This window comes from Ochotona curzoniae, unplaced genomic scaffold (genome assembly GCF_017591425.1).
Source record: "Ochotona curzoniae isolate NIBS_2020 unplaced genomic scaffold, NIBS_Ocur_1.0 scaffold_4506, whole genome shotgun sequence".
NCBI lineage: Eukaryota > Metazoa > Chordata > Mammalia > Lagomorpha > Ochotonidae > Ochotona > Ochotona curzoniae.
In genome coordinates, this window is record NW_024467119.1 from 61,977,294 (window position 1) to 61,992,171 (window position 14,878).

The 14,878-nt window shown below is 34.6% G+C and overlaps 1 pseudogene; it reads left to right on the top strand.

Annotated features, from left to right (window-relative positions):
- Positions 1–829: 829 nt before the first annotated feature.
- LOC121147646 lies at positions 830–945 on the top strand (annotated as a pseudogene).
- The last annotated feature ends 13,933 nt before the right edge of the window (positions 946–14,878 follow it).

Genomic DNA, 14,878 nt, shown 5'->3' on the forward strand with positions numbered 1-14,878 from the left:
TCACTGCCCTCAATTCCATAATTCATTTTTCTTATTATCAAATGTTGAGATATATAAAAAGTGGTTTTCTTCAATTCAATGGTATGAAACAGACTTCCTCCACAATAGTAATTTTATATGATAATATCAGAACCTATTAACTTTTCATTTAGTTTTGCTTCAATGTAAATATGCAAACATAAAAGCAATAGCATATTTCACTTCAACAAAAGCATGCTATCTCTAAATATGAATATTCCAAAAATTTGATGAAAACATACACTTCAAAAGATATTTCAACATAGAAAAATATGCATAGGGTTCAGTCAAGGTTAATTTATGACACTGTAGAATTTAATTCATTCATGTAGAAGAAAATACCATAATTAATAAAGGGATTTTTAAAAAATTCTCTGAAAATCAAAAATAATTTGTGAGCCTATTAAAAAGATTATACAAAACTGTTTTCTAAAATGGAAACTTGTTTAAAATCAGCATTTATTACTGGGCCCAGCGCGGTGGCGCAAGTGGTTAAAGGTCCTCACCTTGCACGCCCGGGATCCCATATGGGCGCCGGTTCTAATCCCGGCAGCACCACTTCCCATTCAGCTCCCTGCCTGTGGCCTGGGAAAGCAGTGGAGGACGGCCCAAAGCTTTGGGAACCTGCACCCGCGTGGGAGACCCGGAAGAGGCTCCTGGCTTCGGATGGGCATAGTATCGACCCGTTGCACTCACTTGGGGAGTGAATCATGGGACGGAAGATCTTCCTCTCTGTCTCTCCTCTCTGTATATCTGCCTTTCCAATGAAAAAATAATAAAAATAAATCTTTAAAAAAAAAAATCAGCATTTATTGCTTCTCGGCCTCTTGGCCAAGATCAAGTGTAGTATCAGTACTTATCAGTTTAAAACCAGCATTTTAAATTAAAATGGTTTTAAACTAAAACATTTCTATTCAATAAACAAATATTAATTGCAAACGACTTATTTCTTTTGACTTTATGTTGCTTTCAAGAGATGTACAATCATTAAATTAAGCATATAACATACCATTGAAAAATCATTTAACTGAATGTAATTATCATTTTAGGAATATTTATAACATATAAAAACTCATCAGTGGAAGTACTACGTATTTATTACCATTTTGTTATCTTTTAGATTTTCATTCATGAGGAAAATATCCACCTTGAGATACCAAAAGTCGCAAACTATGTACTTTTCAATAAATGTTATATTTAATAATTGAGGACCACTTTTTATTTAAAGATGAATATTTATCTCTCTTTTTTTTTTATTCTTCAATGTGTACCATACATGTTGGCTTTCAACTATTAAAAAGAACATCTGATCCATTCAGAAGCAATATTTCTTTAAGAACTAAATAGGATTCACAAAAGAAAATTGAGATAAATTGCTCTTAACATTTATTGGTATTTCCTTATAGATCATTCATCTGGAAGAGATATATCAAGAAATGGTAAGGAATAGGTAAAGAGTAATCTAACATCATTTCATGCATATTCTAAGTACTTGCTAAGTGTTGCAAAATAAAAGATATACTATTTCATGTACTTTTATGTTGTTAACAGAGACAAGCCATAGAAATCCTTCATTTCTTCATGGGGAGCTTGAATTTTCATTAACAACAGTACTCGCTATTATAACATCTGATTTGTGAAGATTTTGGAATTAGTTTGCTCTTCCAGACTGGGGATTTGGGAATTATATTTTTTATTTTTATTTCCAGAACCATTCCTTTCTTGGGCTTCATTTGAGCTCATTAGCATTTGATGATGTGCTTTCTTTGGCACACAGCTAAAAGGCACAGCGAGTGTGAAAAGTCGGCCACTGGGCTAAGGGATCAGTGAAAGGAACACATAATTCACAATTTCCCTACTATTAAAAGACATCAGAATATTTTTAAAAATTAAAAATAACTCTACATTCTATGACATTTATTTTAGAAGTAACATTTGCTTTCCTTCATGTGAATAACTGAATAAATACCTCAACCTGCCATCTTCAATAATGAGTTTTCTTCTTGACATATTTGTCATCTTAATGGATATGACAATACTTTTAGATTTGACTCAACTAACACTACAAAATAAATGATTATCAGAAAAATAACTGATAAAGAGAAAATCAATTGTGGTTAAAAGATAAAATAGTAAAAATATTTGAACATATTTGTAGTTTACCTTTAAGAAAAATATCCTTATTAGGATCATGAATTATAAATATGATTAAATATTATTATTTTATTATTTAAACTACAGAAATGCCTTTGAGGAAAACTTTTATTTTGCAGATTTTGATGTACTTGGACAATTTTATGCGAAATAATGTTTGTTCTCTGAGAAATCTTTGAAGAGATACAGTTGTTTTCAATATGGTAGGATTGTCTGTACCTGTTCTTTGTAAATAGTGAACAAAATTTTTGCTTTTTTGTGGCAAATCATTTCTTCTTTGACTCTTATTGTCAATATAACTAGAAATTATCAGCAGAATCTTTGTGTAAAAAAAAAGATAAATGGTATGTCTTATAATACAATTTAAGAAAATGTTTTAACTGGATTTAACTAACATAATGGAATTGCAGATGCCTAATTATTGAAAGGGAGAAGAAAAATTCCTTCCTGCAAAGTGACTCTTCCCCAAATTATAGCATACATTAAAAAGAAGTGTTCTGATAGTGAAACCAATACTTCTAAGCTTGCTGTAATTTATATATTAGCACATCTGATGAAAATAACAAACACGCACTTGGGAAAATCCCGTCTAATGAAATTGTCCGGAGAGGTCAAGTACTAGAAATATTTCATGCCTGTCCAAGAAAACGTTGACAAAGAACTTCTGAACTCGTGATTTCATTCTCCAGGGAATTTGGTATCCTGTGGATAAAATGCAGACCCTCTCTATGTCAAAGATGTGCAAAATCTCCACATATATCCAGATCTTCTACAACTGTGAAAGCAATAATTATGAACTTCAAAAATATTTATTTTTATTTATTCTGAAAGGCAATCAAAGGTACAGAGAGAGAGAGGACTTTTTTGATTGGTTCACTATCTCCTATGCCCACAAAAGGAAGGGCTAGCCAGATTGAAACTTCAAGAATGTGCAGTGTATAGTAGCATATCATGTGAATGGCAGGGATTATGGTTATTGAGCACTTAAATGCTGCCTCCTATGGGGCATATTTACAGGAAGTCGGGCTTAACCACACGCAAATATTCTGATTCTTCCTGCATCTTTAGCAGTAAGTTGGATGGGAAGGTAAGCAGGCAGAATTCTTATGAGGCCCTTGGAAATGAAACATGGGTATCTTAAATAGAATCAAATAAGTGTATCAAATGCCCAGCCCATAGAATAGTCCTGATAAGCATAGTGAAGTGAATTTGGTTTATATTGCTATTGGATATTATTATTTCATATCATTTTGAAAAAATATTTTTGTTTTATTAAGTGTTGCAAAGTGAGACTTCAATGTAAACCTCTCACATGATCGTTCGGAGAATTCCATCATAAAAACACAAAATAAAACTACTCAGAAGTGAAGAATGATTTGTTTATAAATATAAGATTGTAGGTATTTGTTAAAGAAAAAACATAGCTATGATTGTTAATTAGTTCCTTTTTTTCCCAAAAAGATGTCTTGAATTTTATAGCCAAATATAGAAATGATAATTATAACAAATGGTAGTGTCCTATCAGGTAAATATGTAAGAAGCTTTCTTATTTGGATATTTTGAAATTCTTACTATGCTAGATTTTAATTGCTAAACCATGGTATAAGAGAAAAGTCAAAGTCATTAAATATTTACATAGAGCTGTGAGAAGTGGAAATTGTTTCTATCCTACTGTTAATATGAATGGTCAGGTAATCATGACCTGGTGTTTGACAGACCCCCAGATTTAATGTGTTTATCATTTGGGCAATTGTCCAATAAGATTTCTGGTTTATTTTTGAACAGTCATTATGGTATTCATGCAATTTAGTGCTTTAAAGATTTGACTCCTGTCTCCAGGTATCTCCTTAGGGATCTGGACTCACCTACTCCTCAGAGTAGGGTATCCCTTTATTTATTCATTTGCCAGATTTCTCTAAAACCAGCTTTAGCACAAGAGCACACAATTGGAACAATCTAAAGGATGTGCAAATAAATATAACTATTCAATTCAGCCATCCTATTAAAGGCTTCTATAAATGTAATTGGTAATAAGAGAAATTAAAGTCTATTTTTTGGATAACTATGTATGTCTTTATATAGCCTAATGCAAAAGAGAGTGATATGGTATTATTTAAATGGGCTATGGAATATGATAATGATTCTATACTGATGAAAAGTAAATATATTCATACTGGTATGTATTTTCAGCATTTATAAGGAATTCTGTGGGTGATGACAATGTATCTCATAAATCATGCTAAGAAAATATTCTAAACATAACAAAAACTTTACTTCCTGGGACAATCTGGATATCAACCAATCTTACCACTACTGTTGCCATCACCTCCACTGTCATTTTTACTATGTTTTCTCTAGACCAACCACAATTCAGAGTTATATAGCACAAAATATACCTGGCCCTAGTAGATTTATTTCATACAAACTCATATCCTTCATTGTTTAGCTAAAACTGATTCCAAAGCACATGTTAAAATGCATTTCTCTGTCTGAAACTCTTAAAACCCCCAAATCATGCACTACACTAGTCTAATCTACAACGTCATTGAGAAGCAATGTACACAGGTAAATATCTTTCAGAACAGTAAAACAAAGCAGCGTCGACAACCACAACAACATGGAATGCATACATTTTCCTCTGAATACACTAAAACATCTGACAGCAAATAAATGTTCCCACCTAAAATAGCCAGAGGGCCCGGCGCAGTGGGGCAGTGGTTAAGGTCCTCACCTTGCACCGGGATCCCACATGGGTGCTGGTTCTATCCCAGCAGCCCCACTTCCCTTCCAGCTCCCTGCCTGTGGCCTGGGAAAGCAGTCGAGGATGGCCCAAAGCTTTGGGACCCTGCACCCACATGGGAGACCCGGAAGAGGCTCCTGGCTTCAAATTGGCATAGCATCGGCGTTGCGCTCACTTGGGGAGTGAATCATCAGACGGAAGATCTTCTTTTCTGTCTCTCCTCTCTGTATATCCGCCTTTCCAATTTAAAAAATATAATAATAATAATAATAACAATAATAATAAATCTTTAAAAAATAAATTAAAAAAAAATAAAATAGCCAGAAAACCTAGCTAGCACAGATACATGAGCTGTTTGGGAGCCGATGCAGTGGCACCGTGAATTGGGTGGTGCTTGCTATGCCAACGTCCCAAATGACAGCTGATTTGACTTGAGGCTGTTCCGTTTCTGATCTTGCTCCCTGCTAATCTGCCTGGGAAACAGTAGAAGATGGGCCAGGTACTCCGCTGCGCATATGAGGGACTCCTAGGAGCCGAGGGGTGCCTAGCTTTGCATTGACTGTCCCTGGCTGTTGTGGCATTCTGAGGAGTAAATCATCAGGTGACAGGTCTGTCTCACCTTTCCCACTCCCTCTATCCTCCTCAATCTGACTTTCCAACATAAATGAATACATTTTAGAAAACTCATCTATTCTCACTGAACTAAACTAAAGCAGCACACTCGAAGATTCCACTTGGATACATATTCAAATTCTGGTTGCTCTACTTCCCTTCCAATTCCCTGCTTATGGCTTTTGAAAGCAGCGGAAGACGGCCCAAAGCCTTGCAAAATTGAGCCTGAATAGGAGACTGAGAAGTAGCTCCTGGCTCCTGGCTCCTGGCTTCAGATCAGCTCAGCTACAGGCATTATGGCCACCTGGGGAGTGAACCTGTGGAAGGAAGATCTGTCTGTCCTTCTCTCTTTAAATTTTCCTTTGCAATGATAAGTGCTACATCATGCCTCAGATTGCTAACCTCTGTTCTTCGTAGCTGTTCTGTAATCCTAACGCTTGACATTTCACTGTTATAAAAGTTGCTGTTTATTCATAGTTTTTATAAAACTATCTTTTGTATGTGATAATGTCATAAAAAATCCTGTACTATTTGGTTTTTTTTTTAAAGATTTATTTTTATTATTTTGTTATTGGAAAGGCGGATATACAGAGAGGAGAGACAGAGAGGAAGATATTCCGTCCGATGATTCACTCCCCAAGTGAGCGCAACGGGTCGATACTATGCCCATCCGAAGCCAGGAGCCTCTTCCGGGTCTCCCACGCGGGTGCAGGTTCCCAAAGCTTTGGGCCGTCCTCCACTGCTTTCCCAGGCCACAAGCAGGGAGCTGGAAGGGAAGCAGGGCTGCCGGGATTAGAACCAGCGCCCATATGGGATCCCGGGGCGTGCAAGGCGAGGACCTTTAACCACTTGCGCCACCGCGCCGGGCCCAATCCTGTACTATTTGTTACACAAAGGAAAAACTATTCTTGCATAAGTTCTTAATAGTGTGTTTTAATATTTTTACATAAAGTGATCTTAATTATTTTTTCTTATAAGGGGAAACTGCTTTGTTCATGGAAGTATTTGCTGTTAAAGATGTTTAACACATTATTTTGTATTTTAGCAATGATTATTAAAAATGATGATTAAACCAAATCGTTAAACATGGATTCTCCAGATTTTATACAGCTATGAAACTTGTTCCCTATCAAGCAAGTTGGAATAAATAAAAGAATAATTAGTGACCTGGAAGAGAAGTCACCACTGTGATATTTACATTATTATTATTTTAATCAGATGATAAAGTACTCATAACTACAACTATCTTAAATGATATATGTTAGTGTTCTCTTGTGATTTTGGCATGGCTAGGGCTGCAAGACTGAAAAAATATGGTATAAAACATCTGTAAATAGATCAAACTGGAAGTGGAGAAATTGTCAATGCTTGTGGGTGATATTTTATGACTTTTTAAAAAAATATATGTAAGCAAAGCACTCAAGAGATCTTGACAAGATTCTTGGATATTTTAAAGCTATAGATTAATCTATAAAATACCACTTCTGGGTCACAAACCCCAGGCCAAACAAAACTGCACTTTAAGTTTCCATTTTAAATCTTCAGTGGAAAAGAAGAGAGACATTTAAAATAATGGGCACAAATAAAACTGCACTTTTAAGCACTTATCGTCTTAAGCTAACAACTCATATCATCATTCACAGGGAGAGGACTAAGCCATTTTCCACCAGGGATGAGTCACTTATTCAATCTCCCTTCACTTTTACGGGCCTCAAGACATAAAATGATACTCATTTTTCCTAAAGAGCTTGTGCTAAACACACAGTACTTTAGATTCTTTACCTAGCCAGGAAGTGGGGATTAGGTAATGCTATAAGGCACACAGTCAAAACTCAGTTGGGAAATATACTCATTTCACTGAAACTGATCTTTCTTCATGATATATTCAATAAAAATAAATACAAGAATATTGTTGGTATCTATTTTGTATGCACTATATCAAAGAAAAATTTCATAGCTTTAGTTTACTTTTCAAATTTTGGAATGTTTGAGTATAGTCATCAGAACATTTGAAATGCCCGGAGTTGGTATCAGGTGTCCACGCCCCATCCTTGGGTCCTGAGGTGGTTTGGAGGCTGGCTATGCCTGTACCCCTTATCTTTTCACTTCTCCCAGATACAGGAAGAAGAAAGCAATGATCACACCCACATTTTCCTAACCCTCAATCCTTCCCACCCTGATCAACTATACAATCATCATCAAAATAGAATATGTATATATAGTGAAGAATATTTATTATTTTTGTGACTACAGCTGCAAATGCTTAACAAAACATTTAACATTGCAATTAAGCAATTCTTCTATATATGCTGGGATAAGAATATTTTTTTGCTTTAGTTGTGCTATTTTTTCCTGAAAGTTTGCTTGTCATATTTTTGCAGGCTTTAATTTTATCCAATTTCAGGTTCAGTAAATTTTCTCACATTACATTCAGTTTGATCAGTTATTGCTAGTGTCTGCGCTGATAGCAAATATCTCAAGGCTTTTAAAGTTTTTGCCTGATTATAACTAGTAAGTAGAAATATGTGTGAAATATTTCAATGTGGTGATAGCTAAATGTTTTGTTACTGTATTTTCTGAATCATTCATTAAAAATTCAGGACCAATATTCTTAAAGTAAACAATGAAATAAACATTAAAGGAATAAAACCTGTGGATCTTCATTTTGAAATGTATCTTTACCATGACTTAGGAGTTTAATAGAAATCCAGACTCGCAAATTCCAGTCTTCCAAAGTGAGAACTCAAGAAAATTGTACATATGAATGTGCAAATATCTGTCAATTATCCCGTTTTTCCCATTGATTCTAGTAGAATAAAATCATTTAATTTTTTTTGCCTAAAATACTTTTGTTATATTTTGACCTTACATGAAACAGCATACTGCAAAACACTTAATGCCATCTCCTCTGTTTTATGAAAGTAAAATCCAGACCCCTGGTCTTCAATCAATAAAGAAATACTGATTTCTGGCCTCCAATGTTCCTTTTCTCCAATCTTTCTGTGTTGTACTGGGCTCTATGTCATTACTCTTAGTAAGCAAGGAACTTGATAAATTAATCTTGTCATATCTGTAAATCTCTATCATTTTCTACTTTTCGAATTATTCAGGCAGTGAGATCTTGAAGATGCCATGCTGATTTCTAAATGAGAAGGCATTTGATTGATTCATTATCTAATCTGGGACTAGTTTGGATGATTATGGTCATAAGTGCTACAGAGTGTTTTTACATATAATGTTCTCAATTCTCTAATGATTGAGCCAATGAAAGGACTTCTAAACCATTGAGTTTCCTTTAGTAAATCTTATTAGTTGCTTGTTATCCCTGTTAAAACCTGCAAGCAATGCTGGAGCTTAAAACACTATATATTTTTGGCCTGGCACCATAGCCTAGCTGCTAAATTCTCCATCTCACACATGCCAGGATCCCATGTGGCCACCAGTTTGTGTCCTGGAGGCTCTGCTTCTGAACCAGCTCCCTGTTCTTGGCCTGGGAAAGCAATGGCCATTGGTCCAAAGCTTTGGGGTCTGTACCTGCATGGGAAACCTGGAATAAGCTCCTGCCTCCAGGATCCTGGCTTCACATCAGCGCAGCTCTGGCCATTGTGGCCACTTACTTGGAGAATGAATCATTAGATAGAAGATCTTCTTCTCTTTCTATCCTCCTCTGTGTATAACTGATTTTCTACACATTTAAAAAAATTCAAAATACTGAAGGATAGTCTTCCTAATTGTGGTCTTTCTTGACTTCTGGGGATATAATATCCTTGAAAATTTTAGAACCTGCAGTCATTCCTGAATTGCAATTTCTCTCCTCAGGCATTTCAATGTTGGTTTTCTATTGCCATAGTTCTTGCTTGCATTTTGTGATTATGCTACATTTATATTTTGATAATCAGAATAATGTCATGATCCCCATAACATTAGCTTAATCACACTAAAAAAAAAGGTTTCTTTGGTCATACAAATTAATATATTTCAGCCAGTTACACAGAGAGAATTGGAGATAGAGCCAAAGAGAGAAAGACCTTCCATTGATTGGTCCACTCCCCAGTGTCCAAGTTGTGCCATGCTAGAGCCAGCAGTGAGGAGCATCCTCTGTGGCAATTTCAGTGCCACAGGAGTGGCAAGCCCCCCAAATCTGGGCCATATTCCACTGTTTTTACCAAGCCTTTTGCAAGAAGTTGGATCAGAAATGACACAATTGAGACTCAAAGTTACACATATGGGATGCAGCATCACAGATTGTAAAATAACCTATAAACTATGCCTCAAGGAAGGTCCAATTATTTGTATTTCTTATTTTAAGAACTATTTATTGTTGTCTTTTGTATGTTTCTTAACTGGATTGATTGCTTCTGTTTTTATTTATAAGCTTTTTTGAGTTGCTGGAATGTTCTGGATAACACTTCTGTCAGAACAAAAATGATCTCCAAGGTGTTTCCTCCCCCTCCCCCCCGGAGGTTGTTCTTTCACTCTATTGATTGTTTCCTTTGATGTTTAGGAAATTCTAACTTTGATATTTAGTTCCATTTCCTAGTTTAGCTTTTTATTTCCTAGGCTTTGAGATCTCTGGCAAAGAAATTTTTAGATTTTCAGATATGATATGTTGCCCTAATTGTATGCTTATTTCCATCAATTTAAAAACAGACAAATCAATAATGAAGAAAAGCAGTAACTTCCACTATTCCTTGGCTTTCATAAGAATATGGTTATTTCATCACAGTTATCACTACAATAGCAGTCTTAAGTCATTCGTCATATCATTATTTAATTCCAATCCTTAAAAACACATCTTTTTCTACTATGATGGCTCATTTCAAAAACAGATAAATGTTCCCCACTACCACCCAGTTATCTGTTTGAGAAAAGTCCACATTAATTATTCCATTACATACTAATATCCCAACAGAGAGATGCAAGAATTCTCTCTATACGCTGTAATACCACTGTAATCAGTAATATTTCTATTAATATAAACAATTTATGTTTCATTTATAAAATAGGTATTGAATGATGCAGTTATACATTATTTTGTATGAAATTTGTTCTCCCTATTCAACTCTGAGCATCTTCACATCAATTTCAGTGCCACATAAATTATTCTGTATTTCTTAATGTACATAGCACAAAAATATAAAAGAGAAATAGCTTCAGTATGATAAGTACTGCTCACAAATGTTATACTAACCACCTGAGCTTTTAGTATGTATCTTGAAATAAATTCTGAAGCTGTGTTACAAATATTTCCATTTAAATGTTAAAAAGATCATGCTAAAAGTGCTATCAAAATTAATGTTCTTATTGTCAAGGTTCAGGTAAAAGCTAACCAATATTCTGTTGTTGAAATCTTGCATATCTATTTCATTAAAGCTTGATGAGTTAACAGTAGCAAATACTTGATCATGTTTATTTTCAAATTAAGATGCTCATAATTCATATCATAATACTATGTGGAATATAATATACATTTTGCTACAAATTTTATAATTCTAGAATTCATATATAAATTCAGTCCCTATCCAAACTTTTTAAGAAATATTTTTCACATGTGTTGCTCTAATGACTCAGGTCAGTTTAATGTCTCTTGATTTTAATACTGTGTATTTTCTTTTGAGTCATAGCCAGTTATTTTTCCTATCTTAAATTATCAAGACCAAACCCAAACTTGAGAAAGCCACTGCAAAATCTGAAAGAACTAACACAAACATTGCTTTAACTTTCACAATCATTGTTGTTGCATGCAATGCGATCTATTTTATGACAGCTCAAAGAGCAAGCTGAGCACTTGGCTTCGGCAGAATGCTGAACTCGATCATGCACAACGCTGCAAATGTCTGATGGCAGTGTTCTTTGATAAAGGGAAAATACAAGTACAGCACTGCTTTGGAGAGTTTTGAGTCCAGTTATTCAGTGATAATTAGTTCCTCTTGTCTTGAAGGGAAGATATCCCCAGGAAAAAAATACACTCTATAGTAAGATCATTTAGATGCATAACTCTGAAGTTACACTCCCAAACATATTTTTATATATTTTTCTGATAAAACATTGTGTTTTCTTAGACAAGGGATTACAAAGAAATAAATTATCAGTTTAACTTCTGTATTTTGTGCTTCATGTATTTTCTTTTTAAACATTACCAAATATCAAAACGTTTTTAAACGATGAGTCACACTACTTATAATATCCTAAAATAACAACATTCCCTAATAAAATTTATAGTTCAGCTAGAAAATACGCACACACAAAAAAATGCTTAACTGGACTTAAACAGAGTGAAATAGAGTGATATTACATATCAACTTACATTTATTATTTTTTTCACCTTTAGGTTACTTGTCAAAAAGTTAAAAATCGACACTGCTATAATGAACTGCCATATATTTTCATTATTCTGTCCTCCTGAAAGAGAGAGAATCTTAAATGGAATTCATTATTTGTATCTGTGTATCTTTTGTACTGAATCTGGGGGGAAATTCCTCATTGAGTTTTAACATTGAATGTAAAATCACTGTGTCCAAATGACATTTTAAATAATCATTTTCTTCATGCAGTGAATTTATAAAAACAGGAAATGTTGGCTCATGCAGAAGAGATGAATGAATACAGTAAGATGGTCGTTCAAGGGATTTATGATATACATTGAGCATCTTCGACAACATCATAAATCACTGCCACGGTCAAGGTAAAAAATACATTAGGAGGATGCTTTTTGTTTTCCATCAAACTGCTTGGGTTCTTTTCAGATGTCATTTCCAAGATTTATATACCCATTTTAGTTGATATAATGAAAAGCTATTACTGATTACAAAGGAGCTCTTAAATTTAATGTTTCTGGTTTGATTTTAGACTGATTACATGTATAACAAGATTTTCATTGCAAATCACTTCCAAAGAAGGTGATGCTAAAGAATCAATAGAAAATACTTGATATATCCAAGTGATCACAATCCCTCTGTATCTGAACATCACATAATTACAGTATGTCTTTAGACTTCCCTGGTGCAGATATACAGAGAGAAAAATCTTCCATCTGCTGCTTCACTTCCAAAATGGCCGCAGTCGTTGGAGCTGAGTTGATCCAAGGCCAAGAGCTACCTCAAGCCATCCCAAGTGGTTGCAGGACCCAAGGCTCTGTGCCATTTTCTTTGCTTTCTCGGGCCACCAGCATGGAGCTGAATGGGAAGTAGAATGGCTGGGATAAAGAACCAGTGCCCACATGCGATCTTGGGAATGCAAGGCAAGGATTTAGCCACTAGGTGTTCACTCTAGGCTCAACACATCCACTCTTATTATACATCTGAACCAATTCATATCATGTACATAATGCGCTGACACATTTCAGACTTTCGAACAGGCAAATGAATCGATTTTTTTTCTCCTGCTCTGCACCATGTATTTTTGAATATTCAGTCATTCTCTTATGAATTTTCCCATACTCATACATTGAGTGTGTACTTTCGATTTAAATAAATATTGTTTCCCAGGCCTGGCGTGATAACATAATTGTTAAAGTCCTTGCCTTGCATACGCTGGGATCCCATATGGGCGCCGGTTCTAATCCCACCGGCCCTGCTTCCCATCCAGCTCTCTGCTTGTGACCTGGGAAAGCAGTCTAGGACAGCCTAAAACTTTGAGACCCTGCATTAGCGTGGGAGACTTGGAGGAGGTTCCTGACTCCTGGCTTCTGATCAGCGCAGCACAGACCATTGCAATCACTTGGGGAGTGAATCATCAGATGGAAGATCTTCCTCTCTGTCTCTCCTCCTGTCTGTATATTTGCCTTTCCAATTATATATGTGTAATATATATAATGCATCTACATAGTTTCCCTACTCACATTATTGTCTGTCTCATCATTATTTTATTTCCAGAATGAGCAAAGTTCTAGAACACATATAACGTTAATCTTCCTAACAACACTGGCAGATCAAATGTTTCCCTTAATTCTGCAAAAATCCTAGGTCATTACATCCTGAGAATTTTTTGATATGCAGTAATAATTGTCTCTCTTGTATGAATGTGTCATCAGCTTCGTCTATCACTTATAGTTTGAATGAATTTATTCTGTTAGCACAGTATTCTACATGCAATGTTACATATTAAATAATATTGAAAATTAAGTTTAATGATGATGATGATAAAATAGAAGATTGCAACTAAGGGTTTAAGTATAGTTTAATATTGCAGTCGGGAAAAATGTTTGTGATGTTAATCTATAACCTAAAATGTCTGAAAGCATCTCTGATCAATGGTTGTTTTATAATATTTAAATTTGAAATATTCCATCAGCACATGACCTAATTTTTAAAAAAAACAATATATTTACCTGTATAAATCAATGGGATTTGTTGCCCACAATAAATGTTTAAAGATGAGTTAACTGGCAGTAATAAAAAAAAACAAAGATTCTCATAATTTCTCTCATATCACTTTCAACTTAATTTATTCATATTTCACAAATTTTTGGCTCAGCAAAAAGTTTATTTTTCATGAAGAAACTTTTTAATCAGTTCATGAAAGAACTGAAGATAATTAGTTAAACTGTAGTCTTTTACTTCTGCTCTTTAATACTGAATGATTTTCAATACTCTGCCAGCTTTAAGTGTTTTAGAGGAGATATTTTAGACTTAATCACATTACTATTATTTAATCATTTATTTATCTATACATTTCAAACTGGTGAATGTTAAATGATTTTAAAATGCAATGTACTGAATGCTATGATAATGAGAGTTATTAAAGATGTTTCATTGTCACCAAGGTTATGATTTAGACTGTACTAAGTTGCACATTTTTAAGCCTACAGTAAATAAGGTTTTCCTCCATGGTAATCAAAAAAATATTTGAATCTTGCCCATCCAGCTTAACTTAAAGTGCAAGCCAATCCTTGGTCCTCTGGGCACCCTTACATTAATACAAAAATTGCATTTAAATCTGCTGTGTACGCTTCTTATAGGTTAAGTAAATGTACTTGCATTTCCCCTAAATGCCAACATAAATGCAAGAATGCAGTTGGAGAGGGAAGGATCTCTACAAACAATACTCTGTTTCCAATTTGAAGAAGGTGAACCCAAGAAAGATTGGACATGGTAAACTTCAGAACATATTAATTATTTTATGTGAATTAACATTTCTGTAATGAATGCCATTAGTGATTAATTAGCAATGAAATCTGCATGCAAGTATTGACAATAAATATAATCTTCTTACTTTACCAAATGCCTTAATGTGTTATCTGGTACATTTACATATTGGTCCCAAAAGTGAATTATAGTGCGTTTTATGGAAAATGCTTTACAAGAGAGATCAATCACACAGCATAAAACAAATGACAACATAGTCTATAATTTA